The sequence below is a fragment of the Centrocercus urophasianus genome, unplaced genomic scaffold (assembly GCF_019232065.1).
Source record: "Centrocercus urophasianus isolate 14NV4802_14NV808 unplaced genomic scaffold, USGS_Curo_1.0 seq_10, whole genome shotgun sequence".
In the NCBI taxonomy this organism is placed as follows: domain Eukaryota; kingdom Metazoa; phylum Chordata; class Aves; order Galliformes; family Phasianidae; genus Centrocercus; species Centrocercus urophasianus.
In genome coordinates, this window is record NW_024884142.1 from 88,755,994 (window position 1) to 88,781,598 (window position 25,605).

The 25,605-nt window shown below is 41.1% G+C and overlaps 1 protein-coding gene across 11 annotated transcripts in view; it reads left to right on the forward strand.

The window, feature by feature from the left end:
* Positions 1–25,605, forward strand: part of BMP2 (bone morphogenetic protein 2) — a 237,078-nt gene that overhangs the window by 137,993 nt on the left and 73,480 nt on the right. For 9 of the 11 annotated variants that reach the window (XM_042814420.1, XM_042814411.1, XM_042814432.1 and 6 more), the window contains one exon: positions 812–918. The exons of 1 other annotated variant lie outside the window; for it this stretch is intronic. The gene's annotated coding sequence lies outside the window, so the exon portion shown is untranslated. The remainder of the gene's footprint in view (positions 1–811; positions 919–25,605) is intronic. One more of the 11 variants, XM_042814442.1, reaches the window with a different exon arrangement.

Sequence of the window (25,605 nt, forward strand, 5' to 3'; positions counted from 1 at the left end):
CATGTATGTAGTGGGACTGCGTGCTGCTAATTCATTACACATAGCTGCTTGCTTGAGATTGCTAGTTGAGACAGATCATCTGTACTGATTGAAAAATGGCATTGTTGAAATTAGAATTCTGCTAAAACTTTAGAATTGAGGCATTTCCTCGACTACATTAGTCTGAGCATTACAACTAAGGGACTGGATTGACAGGACTCAGTGTCATGACTGGGAATTGACACGGGAGCAATTTGCTGATGCCTGGGAATAGGGCTTCCCCGAAAATTGCCAGAAATGGCAGGATTTGTGGTTAATTTCTTCAAAAATCTGCAGGATTTGTGGCTGATTCCTCCCATTTCTGAGTGAGATGGGTGCTCCCTGTGCAGGTGCTGTGAGGACAGGCCAGGGCTGCCCGTGCTGTGTGGCTCCATCCAGCCCCAGCACCTGCTGCAGGCAGTGTGCTTGCATGGTGAGATGGCTTCATGTGGGGGAAAGGAGCCCAGCAAGCACCAGCAGGAGGGCCTGAATCAAACTGTGGCAGCCTCTGTGTATCAGAATTTATGTTTCCCCTGCAGTCCAGAAAAGCTTCATGGGCAAAGTGTCACACAGAGGTGGCCAGGAGGGGTTCCACACTGTGGGAACAAAGAGCGGAGCTGCCGGACGGCTCTGTGTGAAGCCTGCATTGCTCAGAGCCTCAGGGCTCACCTTCTTCCCTTGGGCCACATGCTGTCCCCATGGCCCATCACTCCAGCGCTGGCTCTGAATGTGGAATGCAGCCTGGCTGTCCGGAGCAGGCAGCTAATTACAGCTTTAATTTTATTGTGTTTAGCAGGAGACAGAGCTCCAGCCTCTGCTAACTACAGATCTGAAGACAGGCATGAGAGCAGATAAGAGGCGTTGACAGAGTGCATGGGCCTGTGGCACGCTGCCCGTCAGGTGAGTAAAGCCCGCTATTGATGAGCCGTGTGAAAGGGCGACTATTGCTGGAACAATATATGGAGATAGATACAGGTGTACATCTACATACACGTACAGGCATTACACACAGAAAAACATTTGTTGCTATGTGTTGGTAAAAGAATTGATTAAAAAAAAAAAGGAAGGATGGGCTAAGAAAGATGTGCTTTACATTGCGCTTGTGGACAAACATCCTTATGTAATACATGCTTCGTTTCCTCTGGCAGCTCCTCACATCGGCTACAAATATCTAAGCAGCAGAACTTAAAACCATCTGGCACCTAAATAATGTCTTGTGATGCCTGCAGTTTTGTAGCAAGTATAAAAAAAAATGCATTTTGAGGCAACAGAAATGAGCTATTATTATGCAGTAAGAAAACAAAAGCAAGAGTCTTCTCTTAGCTGTAGATATTGTAAAATGTTTTCATTTTGAAAATGACAAGCTGTAGTTTTCTTGCAAATTACGACCCCTTCACTTTAAAATACAAACAGCTGATTTATATCAGTTGAAGATCTGTTTTTGCATTGCTGATTTTTTTATGCAGAATTCTTGGATTTCACTAAATTGCTGTGGTAGATTTTACCATAAATATTCAGATTTAGTGATACATTATTCCTTGAGTAATTCCATTTATTTCAGAGCTTTAACAGTGCTCAGGAGGCCGGATTCCTCTGGAAAGAGAAAAAACTGATCAATTTTGAAATATGGTTAGTGGGAATGTTACCACTGCTTGTGGTGAACTTAATTGCTGTAGTGTCAGCTCTGTTCCTTGTTCCACACGCCATATGTTGGTTGGTGATCAAGTTGGGCCTTGTACAGCACCTCTTGAAATTGATAGAAGCCTTTCCTCTGACTTCATCGGGTATTGGGTGCTTAGGGATCTTGAACTGGATCAAATAGCAGCTATTAATGTAGCCTGGCCTTCTTCCAGCTTTAGTTACTGCCCGTGGTGCTTATGCAATCTGTTTTGTGTGTAATTTTCTCTCATTTCATAAGAGAAAGAGAATGACTCAGAGCCATGCAATGCCACTTGGTATTTTTGTTGGTATATTGTCACTTACCTCTTTCCGTGAAGATAAATCCAGCAGCCATCAATCTACTGACCCTTTCTGTAAGTGTTGACATTGCTGAAGACTGGTGTTACATTTATATGATTGAAAAAAATGATTAGGAAAGTTCAAATGATTTTCATGCTCTCTTCAAATACTTACGTTTCAAAATTGGGGTAGTGTTTGGTGCTATTGGAAGAGTAAATGCAAAGCATTTGTCCACATCTCAACAATATACTGGAGGCTTCAATGGAAAGATCCTGTCTTGGTGCTGAAGGAATATCAGAAATGAAGCTGGTTGATATAGTTCCAATTTAAGACGGTGTTGGCCCTTCTAATTTAAATTCCAGACAAAGGAAAATAGAATAAAGAAAATAACTTCAGGCAGTGTTTCAAGTAAATAGTTCACAGGTTTCTGCACTCTGTTGAGAGCTGAAGAGCAGGCACACAGTCTGTCAGGAGCCTACCAGCATTGCAGACATGTGAATTTGCTGTTGTAGATGCTGTATGTGTTTTCTGCAGTACTGACTGAAGAGGGTAAGAAAAGCAGCGTCCAGAGTTTGGTAACTCTCCTCACAGTAGGAGTTTGCTCACAGATCCATTTCCACCAGCAGTTTGTTCAATTCTCTGCTTTTTTCCTCTGGTTGTTTGAATGAAACAGGTGTTTCACAGTGAGACTGAGTGCTTACAGCTCTAATCTCTCTCTCTCACAAATGAGTCTTTTGTACTGTCTGGTGGATTAATAGGGGGATGAGGTGCTTAAAAAAATAAACAGTGAGTGCAAACAGTAGGAAGGAAGGGGGAAGGAGTAAAGCTGCATGTGGTTGATTGAGCAAGGTGACGTCATTTATTTAGCAGAAGTGATACAGGAGTCAAGAGATGCTGTAAGAGGAAGGGCTCCTTTGAAGGAAACAGTGCAGCATACCACCGAGGGTTAGTATACCACCAAGTGTGAGGCAAACCACAGCCTGTTAGTGCTCATCAAGGAAAGTTCATTGGTTTTGAAGCCTTGGAGCTCAGGTGCAGTGAAAGGAAATAGGGGCTCATTGTTAAGGAAGAGATCAACACTCCCTTTTGTTCCTTCTCCTGCCCTCTTGTCCTTTGGCACTACAGTAGTAACATCTTGTCACTCCTAATACATGTTGGCATAGGTCACATACACTGATGGATGTTCAGTCAGTGAATGTACTAAAATGGTTTGTTTCTGTTGATGTATGCCTTTGTAGGCTTCTCTAACAGGAATGTAAATAAATGAACCCTTCACTAGTGATTTCTTTCACTGTAGTCCAGTTTAACCCCTGAGTGCACCCTTGGTAAGAGGGAGGCAAAAGGTGTACTGTATTATATTGTTTCTGCCTTTTGTTTAGATTTAGTTTGCTGTCTGGGTATTCAGGTAGCTTTCTACCTGCAAGGCAAGTTTTAAAAGTCAGCATTCAGTAAAATGAGGTTGAGAAATCATGGGTGTGCAGTCAAGAAAGGTAAGAGCCTAATGTCTCCTGAGAGTACTGAGAAGATTTCTCATGGCCTCACTGGGAAGCATAGGGATGAAGACAAGCTTTTCTGATTCACTTACTTTAAGCTTTGTGGGAAACCAGGTTGGTATGGATTTGTGAATTGTGGAACTGGAATATTTTTTTTTCATTGGTGTGTAAACACTGCGGTGGCACTTGTCTTCAAGACACTGAAACTCCAAAACATCTTCAGAAAATACCCAGAACAAATTATTTATCATTAATGATTAACCATAAACAGCTTTTATGGAGGAGGTAGGTCCTGATGTATTTATTCACAAGAGATTTTTTTTCTCCTCAAATGTATTGAGAGATTTGAGAGATTTGAGTAGGTTGCAGAGCTACATTCTGGACTTCAAAGTGTTCATAGCTGCTCATACTTTATCTACAATACTGGAAATACCATCTTCTGTAATCATTCATTTAAAGAATGATTTAGTAACCATTGGCCAAACCTCTGTTTTCTTGAAGTCTACTCTTAAATTTAAGAAGCCTGTTTTTTAGAGAAATTTGTAGACCAGCAGTAATAAGCTTCTGGTGAAGACAGAAATGGAAGGCAACAGGGCTGATGCTGTCAGCATAATTTCGATCGTATTTGGATAAATTGCAGAACTGATTACAGTTTCCCTCCCATCGGACAAATCAATCACAGAATAGGGTATGCTTGCACAGTAAAGGCTGAGAACTGTTAGAATATCATATGCTTGTGCAGAAATGCTCGGTAGGTACAGAGCACTGATATGATCAGTGTAACCTTATAACAAGTTCACGTGTTGGGACAATAAATGTTTCTTTCGTCTTATGTATGGAACAAAGGCAATTAAAAATAGCCTTCTCTCTCTTTATCTTCTTGAATATGGAAGGTGCAAATGCCAGATTTTGCCAAGAGACCAAAAATTGTCAGAAGTCATTCCTTTATAAGGTATTATTTTAAAATCTCATCTGCTCTGTAGTTCTAAATGCAATCATACTCACTGAGGGAAGAAATATTTTTAAAACATGCTGTTTAGCATAGGTCCTTGGTGCCCTGCTAATTATGTACTGTTTAGAAGCTGTGTTTCAGAATAGAGAACTCTGTGCAGCCATCATCTTCTCATGTACATTTGTGGTGGTGGCTAGATGGAGGCTATGAGGACACTGGGACTGAGCATCCAATATTGCCATATGATTTGTTATTTATGGTTGCAGTATAGTAACGTGCAGCACCAGATGTGAGAAAGAAGAAGGAGGGGTGCAAAAGAACTTCAAATGACCATGATGAATAGCTGAAAGTGAACAGAGGGGCTTTTAAATACCTTTAAAGAAAGCCTAATGCTCTGCTTCCCTAAGCAGCAGGCTGCTGATGATGGAAAAGTCACAGACATACCTGCAGAGATTTGGGAAGCTCTTGTTTCAGTGGGTCTTTATGGCAGCTAAAAAAATGTTTTCTGTGCTTCTGCCAACTTGGTTAGTGTGTAGAAGTTACATCTCTTCCTTGCATTTTAGGGACAGCATGCAATGACTTGGACAGTGTCAACTTCCAAATTGCATTTATTCTTTGTGCCTCGCTGTGTCCAGTTAGCAACTCCCAGCAATGCCAGGCTTCACTTGTACTGATACTTCACCATATGAATCAGGATGGATATATTGTGAATAAGTGATGTCAAACAGAACAAAGATTTTACTGGAGGAGTAATTATTTGTATCAGAACCATTGCCAATGAGACTGAATTCAAGTTTCATGTAATAATCTTCTTGTCCAGTGCACCATTAAGGTGTGAAACATGAAGGACTCGAGCAGAGCTTTTTTGAGGGCTCTTGATCCCTGGCTGCATTTCATTTCTGATGGCAGCAGAAAACACCATTCCCATGAAGCCCCGAATCTTCTTTGTCTCATTAAAAGCAGCATACATTAGAGACTTTATTTGACAGGTACCATCTGTACTTCATTGACAGCATCCTTGAATCCCACATCAGTATAAATTATGAACTAATTAAGTGTTCTTGCGATATCCCCACAGGCTTTCTCCCTTCTTCCTACCATAGTATGCATGTGTTCTGCAGGGCTTGCACAAGTGTGCTGTGGTTGTCTGGGTTCTGGAGGAGAGGACAATTTGCTGCATGGAAGTGAGATCACTGAGTGGCTGTAGGTACAGTGGTATGTGGGCAGCCAGGTGTGTAAAATGTGGCACAAAAAGCTGTTCTGAGTGCTGCCTTCACCCATCATTTCTTTGGTTTATGCTGGTTGTGTTGACAGGGGAATGCATGCTAGGAGCCTTAGCTCTGAAGTTAACACAGGTTTTGTGTGGGTGAGCTAATTGGCATAGCAGGCCACACCTCCTCATGCAGACATTTAGGAAATGGTAAAGCAAATAATCCCAGTGGTGCCAAAATCAGAGCGATAGCTGATGAAGCCCTGATGGGGAGAACAGCCAAGTAGCATGAATGGAATGTCAGTAAACGCAGAAGTTAAAAATATACATCTCAAACCTTGAGGACACTCTGGGGACTAAGAAGCTATATTGATACTAGACTTCAAAAGATCCAAATAAACAGCAGGTTTTTCTCAACGCACAGAACTGCATACTTGTGATGTCAGAGAGATGTTATTTCTGTGCTGCAAATCTCAAGACAGATGCCTAAAAAAACAATTCAGATATGTGGCTTCCTATTTAATTTATATTTTATCTTATTTCCATTTATCTTAGAAACTTAGTTTTAGATTGATATTATGACTCCATATTTATGGTAAGAACATCATGCTAATGCTTATTTAAGGGAGAGTGCATGACCTGCATGGTTCTGAGCAGCATTTTGGAGCACTGCTGTTCAGCTTGTGTCTGTGCTGGATGACCTTGGGCAAGTAAATCAGGAATAATAACATTGATCTGCTCTGTGAGACACTTGGAGATTCACAGATACGAAGGGCAGAGAAGAATGAGGTATAAATCTGAAGCCAGATTTCTCCTGGATACTCCTTGATATTTGAAAGACCAGCACATCACTTTTCTTGGTGCAGGTGGCTTCCCAGTTCTCAAACCCTGTGCAGACTATGGTTGTCTCTTTATTCCAAATGAACAAAGGCATATACAGTGCTTGGGTGGAAGCTGCTGGAAGTAGCTACAGTTCTGGTATTTCCATCCGTGCTTGCTTACTCTGTGAAGCAACTGGGAGTTGCTTTTGCAGTCACACTTTAACTCACTTTGAGTTGTGTCTAAGTCAAAATGGAAAGAGTAAAGTAGGGAGAAAATGTTGGTCGTAGTGCACTAGTTGGTCTAATGGAGAGCCTATACAAAAGCTGAGGCAAGACAAATATGGACCACAAAAGAGAGCAAGTCGTATTAATCTCTCTTAGTAGAGAGAATCTCTGGAATAGCTCACTGTGATATAAAATCTTCAAATGAGTTGAAGACTGGATTAACTGGCGATTTTGTTCTACGTGCAGATCAGATTGGTCAGTTGTAATGGCACACTCTGAGGCAAAGAGCTAAGCAACCCTGTGGAGGAAGCTGAAGAGCCTGTTGCTCTCATGACAAGGTGTATTTATGATAGATGCCAACTTCTAACCGTGTACCAAATCGCATGATTTATGAGTTTGAGAGAGTTGCAGCTAGTTGCTGCAGGAAGAACAACCTCACTTCTCGTGACAGTATGGTTTATGTGTAGGTTGACAAGAATAAAAACAGCAGCATCAGAATAATAACTTCACATGGTCATATAGGAGCTTGATTATCTCTCAGAACATGGAACTCCTCTATTCTACGTGTGTTGTTTTAACTAAGCTAGGCTTCTCAACAGTGACACTGAAAGTGTGTGTTAGAAAGCATGTAAACCTGGGGATTTCTAAGACAGATAGTAAAAGCAACGTCTAGATTCACTGGAGAGAATCAGGGACTGTGGTCCATACCGCTGTGTAATTGAGTAGTGGCGGAAATCCCCGACTGTGTTACCATTTAAACACAGAGGAAGCGTTCTGCTCTTGTGGATGGTTCTGCCTATGTGAATTTCAGCATAAAGAGAAGACCTTTCTGTGCGTTTCCTCTCTTTCTATTTTAGAGAACGCCGTAGACTTCAGACTATGAAGAAAAATAATCTTTATAACCTGTTCTGTATTTTTAATGTGTCCGGACTATTTGTATGAAAATGGAGTTGAAATTGCTGAGCTTTTCCTTACGCATCCCACCTTGCAAATGCCTTAATTAATCTCATATCTTCTGTGCTTCAGTAGTGCTGATGACTCTTAACACTAAGCAATCTTTGGGCAGGAGCTGCTTTTAGAGCTGGATTTGAGCTCTAATACTGAGAACTCACTGGAGGGCAGCGCACTACAAAGTGGGACACTTGAAAGCTAGGAGCTAGGGAGAGGAAAAGTGCTGCATGAGCAAGAAGGGAGATTGTGAAACAGAATTCAGCTCAGTGTATTTGGAGCCACATAAATAGATTAGAGGGTTGTAAAAGAACACCCTCAAGGATTCAGAATTGCAGCCAAAGAGGAGGGGAAATGTAATGCTTTCGTACCCTGTGATTTATGCACCAAATAAGTTCGAATTAGTCACTAATGTGAAGTGGGTTTGGAAGGATTAATAAGCCTTACCCAGCACTTACTGTATGATGATCAGCTATAAATCTTCTTTAGGCAAAACAGGAAGTAGCCAAATCCCGTCTGTCTAGAGATGGGAGATATTTGTGCTATTGTTCAAGGGGAGCAGTTTGAAATCTGCTTTACTTCTCACAGTGAGGCTACGGATTGCTTGTGGCAACTTGGCTGTTTCCAGTTTGCTCAGAAGGCACATGCTGCCTGATGAGTCTGCTAAGGGATGGCACAACACAAATTCCCATTTGCAGGCTTATGCAATTAGCAGCATACGGTTCACTTCTAGGAATAGGTTTATTTGCCTGGAGTGAATAGATGAAGTGTGGAAATGCTGTAGGTTGCAAAGTTTCTGTTTGCAGAGCTTTTCTTACTCTCTTTCAGTCCCATACAACTTTTAAGCTCATTTTGCCTATTTGTTGTGGTAGTTTGAAGTGGAAAACTTTACATTAAAGACCAAAAATCTCATTGTAGTTGATGCTTTGCCCATTTGGATTTGTGCCAATAACAGTATGACTTTTGATTTCTTCTGATCATAAGTCAGCTGCTGACCCACCACACCTTCTCTTGTGTGGTCTATATAAACTGATGCCGACCGAAGCTTCAAAGAGTGGCTTTCCTCCCTGTAGTGCTCTACCTCACACTTATTTCCAATAAACTTCCATCCTCTTGATTTTTCACAAGCAATGGTATAATTGAACAGTAACCTCAATGTATGAAAATCTGTGTGGCAGATGAAAACAATATCATCAGGCTAGAGGCAGCTGGAGCACAGTTACTGAAGCACGCAGAGCTCAGCTCCTGTATGAATATTTAGAATTGAAGAGAAAAACCTATTCAGCTGTTTGGTTGAAGTGAAGTTCAGTTTCCACCGAGAAAGTAGCAGCATGAGCTGTTTGGCTAAAGGAATTGTGGTTCATCCAAAGAGAAAGGAAAGGCAGAGTTACCTTGTGAGGAGGGCTCGCTGGGTCAGGCAACAGGTACTGCTGTCTGCCAGACAAATTTGTTTGGGCTTATGAGGGAGAGGTACAAGAAGATGCACTGTTCGTGAGTCCCAGGGAGTCCTCTGTATGGTAGAACAGACTACTGCTATGTTATAAAAGGCATCTTTGTTTATTGCTTAGACTTTAATGCCTTTCTGTTAAGTTTACCTCACTTAGCTGATATCTACAGTAACTTGGCTGCTGCAAACTGACTGCACAGAATATAACTGATCTGCTTAAGGCATTGTGGTGGACTGAAGCACAAGACCACAATGGACCCACAACTGGCACTTGCTCTTGAATCCATCCTTAGAAATTTTCAAGACTTCATTTCCCTGAGGGCACACCATGGAGGTCTTTGCAGCTGCTGACAAGATGTGTGTAGCAGAAGCAATACCTGCTCTTTTCAGCTTAGCTGAGCAGTCCTAGAGAAGAGCCTAAGTAGTTCCAAAGCCAAGAGTCATGTGTATGTGTCGCCACAACTGTTGACCACAGAAGTAGTTCCAGCTGACTCTTTCCCATTTTCCAGTGAGGGGGCATTGCCTCTTTGCTTTTGAGTGGACCTTGGCTCGAGCTGGAATGCCCAAATGAAAACCAAGTGAGAACTGCCTTGGAATCAACCTGACTTTTCAAAGTCAGTCAAGTCCGTATGAAAATACAAAGCTGATCAGTAGGGCTTTCAAGATTAGGCTTCTGGTAATACTCATGTGAATAATGATGGTGGAACCAGGACCATAAAAGGCATTAAAATACTCTTCCTGAGCACACTTGCCCCTGTGCACAGCTATGGAATGTGATTTTGAAATGCCTCAAATTCACACTCACACAGAATCTGTCACCATTCCCTGTGACCTTGATCAGGAGCATTTCTTTTAATGCCTCCAGATAAGCCGAGCACCACCCATTGACCCAGGCTGGTCATTATCCTCTTCCTCTTTATCAGGAATCCTTCAGCCAATTAATCACGCACTGCTCTGCAATCTTGAGGCTCAATTATGCCTGGACAAGTGTTGCTCAGCTGTTCCTCCTGCTACAGATGTGACATATCCTGAGATTAGCTCTGATTCACAGAGGGTCACTGATTCAGTATCAGGCGCTAAGAAAAGCCGGGCTGTCTGGGAGGGAAGTGACACCATCTTAGAAGCATTTTATCACAGAGTAAGTGTAGATGTCTAAAAAATCCTGCTTGCCACCACCGCATCACAGCAAGTCCTTTTCACTTGCTGCTACCTCTCATCTTGAGACAATTTACCAGTTTTTTTTCTAGATGGAGATGTCAGCAAACTAATAAACTGTTAGTAGTGCACTGATGACAGACAGTAGCTTGTTCTCCTTTGGAGTAGAAGATAGCTTAACTTGAATTCTTCGGAGAAACCTGTTTGTCCCTGATCTGCAAAAACCTGTTTTATGTGCATCAAATAGCTTATGTTTTCTTTTTCATTTTCCTCTTGTTAGCAGTTAGAATGCACTATGTTCTGCAGCCCATGCAGGTACTGTGGAGCACCCACTGAAGCTGAGACCAGGCTGGGCCTGGTTTTGGCAGCATGATTCTGCATTTGTGAGGATGTTCCTTTGCAGCCTTTCTTTTTTCAGTTACAAAAACATAAGCAAATGTGGAGTAGAAATGGTTGCAGTTCTATAAAATAGTATTATGCTTTTAGTTAAAAATGGCAGATTTTTATTTAAAAGTCCTGAATTTTGAATCTTTGAGTATGGTTCTTGCTGTGGCTTGTGTGTTTTTTTTTTTTTTAAATATTTTAAACCAGATAAGCAGATGCTGAATAAGTAATTGTTTACCATACAGAATTATTTTCTATATAGAATAACTACCCTTTCTCACTTTCAAACTTAAGGTAAATTTTATTGGAAACCCCTGCAGAATGGAAGCTGTATGCGTATTGCAGGTGCAGTTGGTGCTGCAGAGCATTGCAAAGCAGATAGGGTCCGGTTCTGCACTCCAGTCCTGGCTGGGGTGCTTTATGTGCTTGTGTGAATACTGAAGTATACAAGGAAATTAAATAAGGTATGCATCTAAATGTGAGCAGTGTGATTTAGCTGGGGCTGGAGCAGCTGGAAGTGCACAGCAAGGCTATGTTCTTGCTCAAAGAGCTGAGCCTGCCAGTTTGAGAGATGAAATAACTTTGCCTTGAAACACACACATCTTCTGCACCTTATTTTCTGCAGATGAAGCTATTGCTACTGCATGTTGCATTGGCATCAAGATGTTGAAAGTGACTCTTGCTTCAGCGACTCTGAGTAAAGGACTAAATGAGTCTGATCTACAGCATTTGTTGCTGAAAAACTTGTATTTGTGTCTTGTAAAACTATTTGTATCTCTGAGATACATGGAGTGGAGACTGGAAAGAGGATGTTTTACTTCAGAGCTGCTATGCTTTGTTCTTTTTCTCTTAGTGACTAGGCAGCTTTGGCTTAGCTGTTTGTTCACCATCAAATAGTGCAAATGTGTCTATATTTAGAGCAGCTATTTGAATTACAATATTTATATTGTTTTTGCAGTCAGGGAAGTTGCTGGGAAGCAAGCCAAACTGAACTCAAAATAGTTGCCTAATTGAGACATTTTATCTGGAAAGCCACTCAGCTAAAAAGATGTTCAAGAGGTGCGCTGGGCACAACTAGTGTGCGTGCTCTTTATGAACGATGTATCTGTATTTATCTATATTATTATTCTATAATAAATTACAGTGGTAAAACACCTCAGTGTTTGATATTTAGCAGGGGAGATGATATAGGACTCTAAACATTGAGTGCTATGGCCAGAGCAAGTCACTGTGAATGTATCTGTCGGTTTAAGGACTATTGAGTTCTGTAAGTGATCCTGTAAATGTCTATGTGGTGTTCTTCCTCAAAATCCTCCAGTTCCTGAATCCTGCTTCTATTCCCTCTCCTCCCCTCAGAAATTCAGGACTCTGTCAGTGATGACTGTGCTTTGCCTTTTCTAAGTTCCTTGGTTCTGCGAGTTTGCATCAAGGTCCTATGAGCAAAGGCCAGTATGCATTTGAACACTGCTGTATGCCCCTCTGCTCTAATTTATTACTTTACAGCAACTGAATGCAGAGGAAATTAGAGATCCAGATTTGTACCTTCTCGAAAGAAAAGAAAAAGAAGGATCCCACCAAAATTGCTTTGTGATTCACTTGAGGGTCGTGACCCCATCCCGCTGAGACTTGTGTTGGAAAGTAGTAGCTTGGTAGCTAGAGGTTTTTAAAGTGGTTGTTGATTGGCTTAGCTGTAAGAAAATCACATTTCCCTGCAACTCTTAGAGATGCTTTAAATGGGTGGATTATCCAGCTGCCTGATTAGAAGTTTGGGTTATGTAAACATGGAGTGTTTAGGTTTAGGCTTTTCAGTTGAAGTCCAGGCAGCTGTTTGCACTTAACTCCATCAAGAAGCCCAGTTAATCAAAGAGCAGGAAGGATTTTCTACCTCCTTAAACCTGCGTCATTATTTTTGCTGTCCAAACTCTTTGGAGTTAAGCTTGTTGCAGTGTACAACAAGGAATTTTGGATGTTCTGCTGAGGAAACAAGGAAAATGGATTTTTTCCCTTTTGCAACGATGTAATCATTTCTGCAGTCAAAACTTTGTCAAGCCTCAAGCTTGTGGCTGGCTTGTACCTTTCAAGCTGTGGCACAGAGATGACCTGTACTGTGGTACAGTCTCGTTTCATAGCTTCTCTGCACATCCGTGCATTGAAGGATCATCTTATTCTTGTAACCTTAGTGGCTGTGCAGACCCTGAAATCCAATCCATTTCTGCTGGAGTGGACAAGAAACAGGCAGAGATGTGTGAGACACCTTCCAGTGCTTAGACCTTTATGTCCAAGTTCTGTAGCTGGAGAATGGCACATGGCAATGGTCTTTTTCATGGCCCTAGTGCTTATAAATTGCAAAGGTACTACACCTTGCACCTTCTTTTTTTCAATAGCTCAAGCAAGTTTACTTGCAGCACTCGTAATCTACAGTTGTTTGCGTGCTGTTGTGTTTCATTTGCTTTTGGTACAAGCTCAGAGGGAGAAACTTTAGGGGAAGACAAGGTGGGAAAAGAATGGATACTCTGGGTAGCAGGGAGCTGCCACCTGTGGGGACAGAGAACTGCACTAAGTTTCTAAAGTCACCAGGCCACAATTGTCCTGAGCTGCAAGCAGCTGAAGCTAAGGAAGAAGAAAGAGACTGGAAGCTATATGCCCTTTCCTGTCATTTTCAATTTCCCTTGAGTTATCAGTAGGGAAAAAATAAATAGATTGCTGTTTAAGTCAAACTTGAATTTTTGAGTCTTTATTGGGGAGCTTGGTAGAACAAGAGGTTGAGGCAGATCCACCCCAAAGCTCTGTCTTGCTCGTGTTGCTCTTGTACACACGTCTCATTTCCAAACAGAAGGACCCATGTACCCTCTTTACTAGATTTTTTAAGGGAACTCTTGACTGTGTGAATAGATAGGACAGCAGAGTAACCAGCTTAACAGTTAATGATCCAGGCAAAAGAAAGAGTTTGTGTAACAAAGAAACAGGTTTTCTTCAGGTTCTGAAGACAGAATCTTCAAAAGAAAAGAACAGGAAACTTGTAAAACAGTTGTTCTATTTTGTGTATTCTGTTTTAATCCCTACCAATTTGGGAATTTCAGAAGAAATTTCCAAGCAGGCATCTCTTTACATCCACTTCTGATTTTTGTAATTATAATTTTGCTTTTTAGTTAGAAATCACCAATACTAGTTTTCAGCTTTTTGAATTTTCAACATTTTGATTTGTTTTCTAAATCTAGAGCTAGCCTTAAGGAAGGCTTCAGGAAGTACTTCAGTGTGCATCTTGGATAGCATGTGTACTTGTCATTCACTTAAAATAATTTATGCTGACTTGAGGAAACATCTCCTACTGATATCGTGTTTTCACTTACTGTTCAGCTGTGTGCTAGAGTTAAAATTTGTAAAGAACTAAGTTAAGCTTTGTCTTGCAAAATGTGGATTTCTGCCTAAGTCACTGATCTGTGTCGTACATTAATGACAGAAAGCTATTTTGTGAATTTTATTGCTAAATATTGATTTGCTTTTAATTTATAAGACAAACCATAAGTTACACTTACAGGGTATGTGCCTTTCCCTGTCAATTGTAGCCAATATTTAACATGGGGATCACTTTACCTTGTGCACTGCATGATTCCTGGAGACAAAGGTATTCCTGTAAGAATTCAAATAAAAAATAGTCAAATAATGAGCATATGGATATAAGATAGCACTCTGGTGTAAAATCAGCACGTCTCTGCTGACTTGTAATAATGTCATCTAATGCTGAGATATTGATTCATAGTTATGGTTTGCAGACAGTTTAACTTGGTGTGATGGTCCTGACAGGAAAGTCAGACTATTGAATGATCATTTTCTATCTTCCTTCCTTTTGGTTTAGTTGCTGTGAAGATTCACAGAATCACAGAATCACAGAATTGTAGGGGTTGGAAGGGACCTCCAGAGATCATCGAGTCCAACCCCCAAAAGATTCTTTTAGATGTGCTGATCTCGTAAGGTTTCAGTTGGCTATCAGGTTGTGGTAAAGACTTGATGGCAAATGTGATATGATACGGTGTTTTTTTTGTTGTTATTGCTGATATTGTTTGTTTTCAGAATACCAGACATCTGGATGGAATATAACTTTATCATAACCTTTGACTTTTTTGCATTTTATACCTGTTTTTTCCTTCTTGCCTCTCTTATTTTTCCATCTTTGCCCATGACAAGGAACAGGCAGTGCTTCAGATATCTCCTCCCAGGTAATGCTGTGCTAGTTACTATTACCAGATGTAGAATGCTCTGGTGGCCCTTTTGTAAAGAGCAAGGTAGTACATGGGGTTTGTTGTTGTTACAGCATGCCAGACTGGAATAACAGCGTAAGGTATCAGTCTCTAGGGAAATGTTTTCACTTTCTACCTGTGATTAACTCGGCAGGCCACTTTATGTCACTATTGCTCCACATTCAAATGTGGCTGAGGCAGCATTTATTGAGCAGCGGGGCAGAGGAGGCACTTTCCAGTTTCCTCTGTACTTCAGAAATCCACCCTTCCAGAAGTGGGATCTCAGCATTCCTTTGGCTGGCTGTGGACATCCCCATCTGCTGTGTACCAGCCAGATGACTCTGACTTCCAACACAGGAGACACCTGAACTCTAGGCTTCCGTGGCTAATTATTTCATTCTAGCCTGTGCTCCCCTGTGACTTCAGCTGGACGTTGATGGGCTGAGGCATGATCTCATCAACATTTTGTCTTTGTTCTTCAGCTTTTGAGACAGCTGGTTACATATTGAGGTGGGAATTACTGGCTTAGCAGCCACCCGGTTGGAGTGGTAGAAAGGCAGTCTTCCTTCCATGCACTAAGGTTGTGGCCAATAAGTAAATGTTGTGCTTGCCAAGATAAGGGTAATAAAATCTTATGCCTGAGGGCATAAGACAATCACTGCAGCAGTCTAGCTGAAATTCCTCCCCAGACATGCTGCAGCATTACACAGTTGCCTCAGCCAACAGTTGTCATGAGTTTTCCATAGCATAGCTTCTTTTTACAAGGAAGATACCCTCAGACAGTCTCTTTCCCAGTTCTACATGCTGAATCTTCCTTGTAGCTCTTCCAGTGCTTACTTGTACAAAAAAAACTAAGGTGGGAAAAGCTGGTGCAAGGGGGAAGGAAGAACCTCACCTTGATGCCAGTTGTGCTGTTGCTGCTTGCTGGTATCTGTTTACCATTGATATACGTGCTGGTGGTTTTTCCCTCCCTTTGGGGACATATCTACATTGGAGCAGTTTATGCAAACTTCCTGCTGCTGCTGTGGTGTTGGCACAGCTGCCAGGGTGGAAGTGGGAGTTTAAACCAGCTGCGGGTGTCTTCAGCTCTGTGTGTTCTACACTCTGCATTATATCTGGGCTTGGTGGAAAAGAATCATGTGCAAGAGAGAATCTCTGGAGGTTTAATTCATCAGCTGATATAAATGGGCAGCATTCCATTGACCTCAGTGGAATGACACTGGCCTTTGCCAGCTCAGGAGTCTCTGTGGTGAGGAGGGAAACCAAAGAAAAGCAACTGCGAGGCACATTCATTCACTTGATTTAGCTTATGAAGTAATGGGAAACGTTCCTTGAGCAACTTAACGCTCAGTCTGGAAAATGCTGTGAGCATCCACAGCCTCAGATCAGGAGGATGCTCCCTGCATCGTGCCCAGGAGAAGTGGTTGCCAGTGTGTGGAGCTCCTGGTGCTGGGCACTGCAAGCTTGGCCCTCTGCAAAGTGCCCCTCCATGGACCTCTTCCTGGCAGTAGGTGCTTAGTGGCTAAAAGAAATGGATGTGAAATGGGGCTCTAGTCCCTGGTATTTACTGTCTTGAGACAGTATGAGGGTAGTATCCTCTTGTTCACCCAGCCTCTGTAGGAATCGGTATGTGAGATTTCTGCTGACACCTGCCGTGCCGCTGTGGTGAAAGCAAATCTGATGTGTCTGTGTCTGTGGTGGTAGACACAGACACATCACCCGACATGGAGTTTTGTGCATCTCAGCCCAGGCCCCTGGTGCTGCAAGCTCACGTGTGTCTGGGTAATAGAATGTTCTATTAAGACATGAAACACTTTGAGGTCTGGTGAATGCTGTGTCTGCACAGTGAATCAAATTCATTGCAGAGTTACATAGTAGAGACAGTAAAAGAGAATCTATAATTATGATTCAGTGGGAAAGTATACAGTGGTCAATAACCCACATAATTCTGACTTCTATTTATGTTATGCAGCAATGTAGTGTCTGTGCCCTGAGCTGTAATGTGAAAGATCTGTGTATATGGGGTTTGCCCAGTACCCTTTGTTCAGTAATCTTAAAGGTGCAGCTACTGTAAACTTCAGATTTTCTGTTTCCAATGGGAGAGGTGCCACCATACCCATCTACATGAAAAACCAGGGTAGAAAAGGCAATTGCTAAAGTTGAATGGAGGCTCTCAACTGGGAAAAGGTGATTTTGCCCTTTTAAATTTGGTTGAATTTTAGCACCTAATTCACTGGTAGCATCTGTTGGCATTCAGTGATTTTTAGGATCATTTTTTTGTGTCAATGATAAAATTGGTTGGAATAATTAAACTAAAATAAATGCCATTAGACAAAGGTGCCACTTTGCCCTCTAAGCAGGTTTGATGTCTTCTCTGTGGACCAGACTCTCCAGTTGGTATGCTGTTGTGTGCTGCACCTGAGGAGAGAGTGGGGACAGCTGTGGGCACTGGAGTCCTGCAAAGTTCTGGTTAGTGTGGCAGAGAGGAGAAAGGGTCCTAAGGCAACTTGTTGTAAGACAGAGAGAGTTGTAATTTAGGCCAAAATATTCCCATCAAAATTGAAAGCCAGTTCAACAGCCAGTGGCAAGCATCCTGTGTTTTGTAAAGCTCATCCTGCAAAAAATGAGTTGTGCTTCTAAGTGGTATTCAGAGACAGCTAGAAAGATTACTTTCAAGTATGTGCTTTGTTTTTCTTTGCATTATAGCCATTTAATCCTCATGTTCTCCAGCTTTGAAATGTAAGCAAAAGATACATTTTATATATGTGTATATACATATATATGTATATATGTATGTGTACTTGTACATATATTGATAAATATGTTTACGTGTATATATCAAGAGCTCTTGATAAAGTCATGAATTTTTAACACATCTCCTTTGTCAGAAATACTAGCTATCAATGTTAATAGATTAAGAAAAATCCAAACTTCCTTTTCCTCTTGCTAGTTACTTTATAGGCACTTCAGCACTCTTAGAGTTGTTAGTCTTTTGGTTTCGAGTGCACTAACTTTAATGATGGAAAAAATCACACGATTTTATAAGTATATGAAGCAAATTCAAAAATGCAGAAGAGCATTTTTGCTATTGCAGATTATCTCTCAGATTTTAATCAAAAGGAAAGCTTTCTAGTGAATCCAATTCTTCACCAACTTTTTTTTTCCTACAGTGTTCATTTGTTCCTCGTGATGCTGAAACTGACTGGTGGGTCACACCCAGTCTTGTTGCAAATTGAGGGTTGTAACCTCTTGGATGACATAAGGCACAACTTTTAGTGCCTCTGAATCTAGGAGGAGTTTAAAGTGACTAAAGGAATTATATATACTTCCATGATATTTTGTCCCCACAAACCATTAAAGCAGAAAAGCCAGCGATAGACAGTAACACAGTGTAAGAAGGTTAATTTGCCAGTCAGAGTTGTATGATGATGGTGATTATATAGTAATTACATGGTTACTTTATGAAGAATTAGTAAAGTAACCTCTCTTTCCTTCTTCTTTGTAACTATCTGTTTATTTATTTCTGAGTTGTTGAGTCCATCTGTAGCATTTCAAAATCAGACTCTACCAGAAGAGCAGACCAGGAAACCTCCAGTGTTGCTGCAGCGCCCCTGCTGCTCCTGCTTATAAAGCACATCTGTGTGGCAGTAATTATGAGTTGTAATGGAATAGGCCACGTTGCAAAAGGGGCTTGGCCAGACTAGTGTGGCCCAGCATTTTCTTACAGGCATTACCTGTTTCAGTTAAATGGCAGATTGGAGTGCTTCTCTAGGGGAATGAAGTCTATCGTTTTTCATGTTTCAAACATAAGAAATAAAAAAGACTGGGACTACTACAAGGTGCAGAATACCTGAAGCCTCCCAGAACTGAGGTAACCAGCTATTTTTTTATCCTGTTGCTCAACCTGTCTAGTCCAGCTATAGAAAAAACAAACACGACTCATTTTTTTTAATATCTATTTTTCAGTACATTTGCCAACAGCAGTAAAACCAAGAAAGCTTGTTCTTTGAGTTGCTGATTCAGTATTAGATGTCTGTGTCATTTTGCCAATGGATCCAGTGCCATATATTTATTCTAGAGAAGCCTACTAATAATAAATAATTCCATACCATCTTTTTTTTTTTTTTTTTTCTTTTCTCCTGTGGCAAAACTAGTGAGATAACCAGCTGTTAACAGAAGAGCTGTGGAGCAGCAAATGTCCTAGCGTGCTCAGAATATAAAGACATAGGTGTTTGTGAAGAGAAAACAGCTTTTTGCACTGTTTGCTACCTTACATCTTCACTGCCAGTGCCTGGCATTAGCTGCTTCCATTTCTGACAGCCAATTTCTGACCTTTTACTCTCTATGATCATTCCTTGTTTTTGCAAGACTTCCTTTCTTGTCCAAAAGTTTTAAGCAAATACAGTTGTTATTATAATTGCCTCTGCAGTATTGGCTTCTAGGAACCACGAAAAATCTCACATCACCGCTGTGTACAATTACATCATCTCAACATCACTGCTGCCAACTCTTACTCTTTGCTGGAGACCCATTATTTTTGCTTTAAAGACACGGAGTGACCTCATGAGCTTCTGAAGAAACCCCACAGCTGACTGCTTGCCATACCAACATAATAAAACAGTCATATGGGACCTTGATTAATATTTCAACACAGAAGCACCTGTGCTCTTTGCAAGAGATCAAGTCCTCTCTGTTAGACCAGATCCTAAACTGAAGTTCCTTTTCTGTGTCCTTTTAAAGGTAGTAGTCTGAGAATGGAAAAGAGTAACTGGTGTTCACAGCTAATCGGGAATGTGTTGGGATTTAAAAATAGTCTGGCCTCAGTTCCAGCTTCTTATTAAAGCTGAAGCAAATCTAAGTATAATTGAAAACAAGAGCGTGCATAGAAATTGTGAACCTGATTTTTATTTACACTGCACACCCCTTGCACCTCTCCAGCAATGTGAAAGGTCTTGGAACATGGCTCAGTTATTTTTATATTCCCATGAAGGGCCTGTTTATTGAGTCGGAGCTTAGAAGTATTTGTAAGAGTGCAGAATTTGCCTTTCAGAGCAGTGGAAAGTCAGCACTGTATGACTACGAGGCACTGTACTTTAACTTATTTAGGGTTTCCAGTTGGACAGTTAGGAGGAAAAATAGAAATTGAACAATGGATGGGTAAGAAGTTCCATGAAGAATGTGCAGTACCTCATCTGTGGGTGATTTGCGGGAATCAAGTAGACCTTGTTATTGGCTGGAAATATATGTCGCCTTTGTAGGCTAGGTGAAAGTAAATGGTCTCTGAGCTGTCTCATTGGCCAAATGATTTCATCTCAACTGGCAGTATTTGACAGATACACCCTTGTTTGACATTGTAGCTCTCACTGAGTGACCTAATGGTGCTGCAAGGGAATGAAGTGTCCTCATACCCTTATGGGAGAAGATCTACAGGTCAGGGTACTCGGCATCCTGTGTGGGGCACTGCATGGAATTGTTGTTCCTTTGCATCCTTCCATTGCTGTTGCCTTTTTTGTGCCCATTCAGAGGGCAAGCAGAGATATTCAGGTTCCTGGTTGACTCTGTGGTGCCTATTGTAAGGTCTAAATTGGTTGTTGTAAGGTCTAAATTGAAATGTTAGAAAATGGAGAGGCAAAATGAGAAAGTAAAGGAGTTGTCTTGGAGAAACACAGTCGTCATAAAGCTAGCGAGAAAACAAGGGTTTGATTGTGTAGCTCCGGGAGGGCCCTGCCAAATTCCACTGCAGTGGGAAGAACCTGAGCTGGTGGCAGTCATTAGACTTAGAGCATTGACATCCTGTATAAGGGAAGTGCCTTCTGTGCTACACTGAATGTGGTGTGTTTTCAAGCAACTCCTGTTATGCTCTACAACCAGGACTTGTGATTCTGTAATGCTGCAAGTTCCCTCTTGGTCAGCTGCCTCCCGCTGGTTAGGACTGAAGTGATTCTTCAGTAGGTGGAGAGAGTAAAATGAGGATGCATCTATCTTGCATTTATTATTTATTATTATTATTATTTATCTTATTCTCACGGTCTTTCTTAACATACGAATTCCAGGAGTTACTGAATAATTTCACCTTCCAGTTTGAAGTGACTGTAGAGGAAACCTGGAAAACACAAGACTTACTAAAGCTCACTCAGATGGAAATAAAAAGATACAAAGTCAACATCTTAAAGTCCTGAGTGCTGCTTAGGGAACATGGAAGAAGAAAGAAGATGGAGATGTGTACATTACTGCCGACAGAAAGTACTCAGCGCCATTAAGCACCATCTGACAAAGTAGATCCTTGTCAAGTATTTTTTCAGGGAACTTTTGTGGTGTCTTTCAAGGTCCCTTCCAGTCCCTGGCATTCTGTGGTCAAGGTTTGAATCCATGCTGCCCGGAGGAGGGCAAACACAAGTTCTTCCCCTCCCTCCAAACACCAACTGCAAATCACAGCTTCAAATGTATTTGACTAAAGCAGTATTTTTTTGAATTAACATTCAAAATAGACCTCAAGAAGTAGACCTTAAAAAACAACAAGAAGAAACAGCTGACTTGAGTTTCCTGTCACTTATGGATGTATTAGGTTTTGATATGAAGTGTGTTTTCCTGAATTGGAATTTGTCCTTAAATTACTCATAAACAATGACCTCTTTCAAGAAAAATAACTACTTGCTTATCACAAGTGCTGTGGTTTTTGTAATTGGATTTCCTTGGCTTATTAAATCCTTTCTTTCCTCTTTGTTGAAGAGGAACTTAAAAATGCCTACTTTCTCTTCAATTTCATGGTTTTAAATCAGGTAATATTCCGTATTTTGCCTTGCTATTCGTTCTTGTTCTTCACTGTAATATGCTTAGCTGAGAGAAACTCAGTTTTTTCACTTATTTTGCAACTGCTTTGACTAAGGAAGCATATTAACACCAGTGTAAGTACACATGTTCTTTTTACTACTAATTTTACTCTGCAAGATCCCAGTGGGATTATCATGTGATTGTGTTTGCCACTGAAGTACTGCCATCTGTGGGTGAATTTGAGTTGTTAGCCTTCATGGGAGGGTAAGGGGGGATGGAAGAGTTTATATTCAGAATCACAGGGTGGTGTATATTGGAAAGGACGTTTAGAGGTCATCTGATTCAACTTACCTGCTGAAGCAAGGTCCCCTACAGCTTTGCCCGGACCATATCCTGCAGCTGGTTTGATTCCAATTAATAGATATGTCTGTCTTTTTGCTGTTCTGGAGCTCATTCACCTTTCTTTAGGAATGTCATATTAGTTGTATGTGTGATAGTGGCATTCCAATCCTTTGACCTTCAGGTTGATGCTGCACTGATGTTAATAATCCTAGTTCAAGTTATAGTAGAAAAACATACAGCAAACTCCATGAATGAAAGTTGCAACCTCTATCCTTGATGTCTGATGTTCCTTGAAGGTCAGAGTTTGAGAGCCTTCTGTGTCAAGGGGATATATTACAGATGTTCCCAGCAATGTCTTGCACTGGACCAAGCTTGGGTCTTGGCATTTGTAGTAAGAGCACTAATTTCTGCACCTGTGGCAGTATAGGAAGATAAATTGGACTTAAGATTTGATCCAAACCCAGTGAGAAACAAGAGGATGTTTTTCTCTGGAAAACTTTCTTTGGAAGTCCTCCAGAGCACCAATTCTCAACCAACACTGAATTTTTAAAGTTAGAGCTTGATTACACAAATCATCACGCAAGAAATCTAGGAGTGCAGTGTAGTACATAGGTATCATGGCCTTTTATAGTGCAGGAAAAAGGTATTATGCCAGGATCCTTGTGCAGACGAAGCAATAGAAGCATGGAAAGGTGAAGACATTTGATCAGTCATTCTACAAGCCTGAAAATAGGATATACTTGTCCCTCTCCATACATTATGACATCTGCAACAGCGTTTGTGCACAGCCATGGTTCTGAATGGTATTGCTGGGGTTCTGTGCCCTTACCATGTTGTCTGGGCTGTGGCTGCTGCCTTAGCGAGCCAGCCAGTGCTTGTGGCAGTTAACACAAATCCTGATGAATGGTCTGTGTTGGCTGCTGACCTAAGGTTGAGCGGACTTCAAAGGCTCCTGCTGTCAGAACTCAGTGAGGAGGTGAGCAAGAAATGGACGTGAAATGGATAAACCTTCAATAGATGGGCAATATCAGCAGATACAATTCAAGCTAGAGCAGTCATGTTGAATCTTGCCTTTTAAGGCAAGTGGGTTTGTTACAGCAGTTGGCAAGTAGAAGAACATGAAAATGCATTGCTATCAAGTGACGAGGAGTTACCTAATTTGGAAGGCTGTCAGTATTTCTTACCAAATTTCTTACAAGTGTCAATAACTACAGAAACAAAACAAAACACAACGTGAAGATTAGGTGAGCTTCAGTTTGCAGTTCAGATGATCACTTAAGCACATGTATAGAGCTAGGTTGGAAAATTTAAATTTCATTGACTTTAATAACAGCAAACATATACCTGAAGGTAAGTGTTTTCCAGGAAAGCAGTAGTTTCTTGCACTGGTGCTAACAGCTGTAACTTGTAGCAGCATGTTGTAACTGCATTGTCATTATTTCTGGGACACTGAGAAATACAGGTACAGGATCAAGATAAGATATGTATTTCTATACAGTACTGTGTTCTTTGTGTTTCTATTCATTCAAAAAATTCTTGATTTACCCTTAATGCTGTCGAATTGTGTGCCTGAATGCAATGTCATTTGTAAAGCTGAAAGCAGATATCTTCAACAAGTATTACAAATGAAGAATTGGACTTTCTAATTTGTATAAAAGGGAAATCCATGACAAGGGAACAGAGGATAATGCTCAGATTACATTTCAAATAATAAAAAACTTGCATGATCCTAGAGCATACATTTCACAGCCCATCTGGCAGACAGTAAACATTGTGACTCTGTGGGATGGAAATTCTGAGCATTGTGAAAACTCTGCGTGGCAGACACCCATGGCAGTCATGACACATCCCACCCAAAAATATCCATTGTGGAAAGCATAAAGCCAACAGACAAGGCAACATGTCCCTGGTAACTATGAAGCAGACCTGTGTGAGCATTCAGCCTGCCACTGAAGTGGCATGGATTGTGCCATATTGAACTGCCATAAGGGCTGTGTTTTTGTGCACGGCCGGGCATTTTTTGATGGTGGATCGGGTTAATGAATTAGCTCTAGCTAGTGTTGTCTGATCTCTCTGGAAAAGGTTTTCCTTGAAAAGAGCTACTTAAGCTGGGGGATTGCAGAAGCTGGAGTGCCAGCAGTTATGTCAGCTTGACCTTCTATCAGGTGGTTTGTGTTTGTGATTCTGTGGTGAAAGAGGAAATTCAGAAGATGACTCCTTAGACCCTGGAATTTTTAGTGTCAGAAAACACGTGCATTATTGTTACTAGAGCTCAGCTTAACCATTGGAAGTTTTGTATATCAGGTCAATGAATGCAGCTGTCTTCTAAGGCTCTACAAGTCCTTCATAATGACTTCATTTTCCTCAATCTGGTTGCTGTCATCAAAGATAAATCCACTGCTGTGAGGCAACTAGGAATAATGCTTGGTCAGTAAGATAAAGACTAGCCCTGGTTTGAAATGTCTGTGACAATTAGCTTCCCACATTCCCACCTTCTCTCACATGTTTAGTTCAGGAGCACTCCATGGCTAAGGGTTGGAACTGTTGTTCAGCATTAGTTTGCATCAGATAAGGGTGTGACGTAAGGTAGCAGTCCATACCTGCTACTGGCCTCCTAAAATATCTGGATCATGTTGAAGGCAGTCTTTGCTATTAATTTTTCTGGATGAGGTATTTCACATAGTTGAGAGGTATTTCACATAGTTGATACTGATATGTAGAAGAATCAAGCTTTGTTACTAAAATTTTCAATCTCCTATTACTGATGCCACCGAACTCCATCTCTAGGGTGAGCAAAAAGCAAGTATATGCAAACATGTTATGTCCAGACCTTGAAGAGTTAGAAAACCTGGGGATTAGCTGAGGAGCTTATGAAAATAGCAGGAAAACTGAGTGTTGTTGTGTTGATGGGTTTTCTATCCATGTATCGACTCATTCAACTCCTGGGCTGTCGACAGCTGACAGAACAGACAGTGCCAAAAAGAAATGCATTTCTACATGTAGCTGCCTTTATGTTATGATTAGCATTACCTGTTAAAGCATCGTTGCAGTAAGATCGCATTACTTGGTTTTACCAATGCCATTCTTGAACTAATAGTGAAAAAAATGTGCTAACTGGGGGGGGCGGGCCCCCCTTTTCCTCCCTTCTGATTTCATTCTCTGAATATTTATGAGTGCTGCAGACCTACAATAGCTGAACCTTCATGCACCGTAAGATTCCTTTGAGATGGAGAATTACCCGTCTGTTTTATGGATGAACAACTGAGATGGAGCAAGGTTGTCCATGACCTCATCAGGATTACACAGGTATCCTGAGACAAAACCAAAACATGCATTTGCATCTCTTAAGTCCCATCTCACTGATTGACTCAGATCTTCTGAGATGCTCTTTTTCTTCTACCCATTCAGACAGCAGCAGAAGGGCTCTCTGTAGCAAACAAAAGCTAGCGAATCTCGGTAACCAGCGAATGAATCTTAGTAACTGTACATGGGTATGTTTTTGCTTGAGGTGAGAGAAGAGTATTCCGAGATGTTGAAACTGGCGTGCTCATGGAAGCAGCAGAGATCATTTTATAATTAGGAAATTATTTAAAGCTATGCTTTAAAGGAGGAGTTTCAAAGCATTTTCAGGAAAGAGTAGGA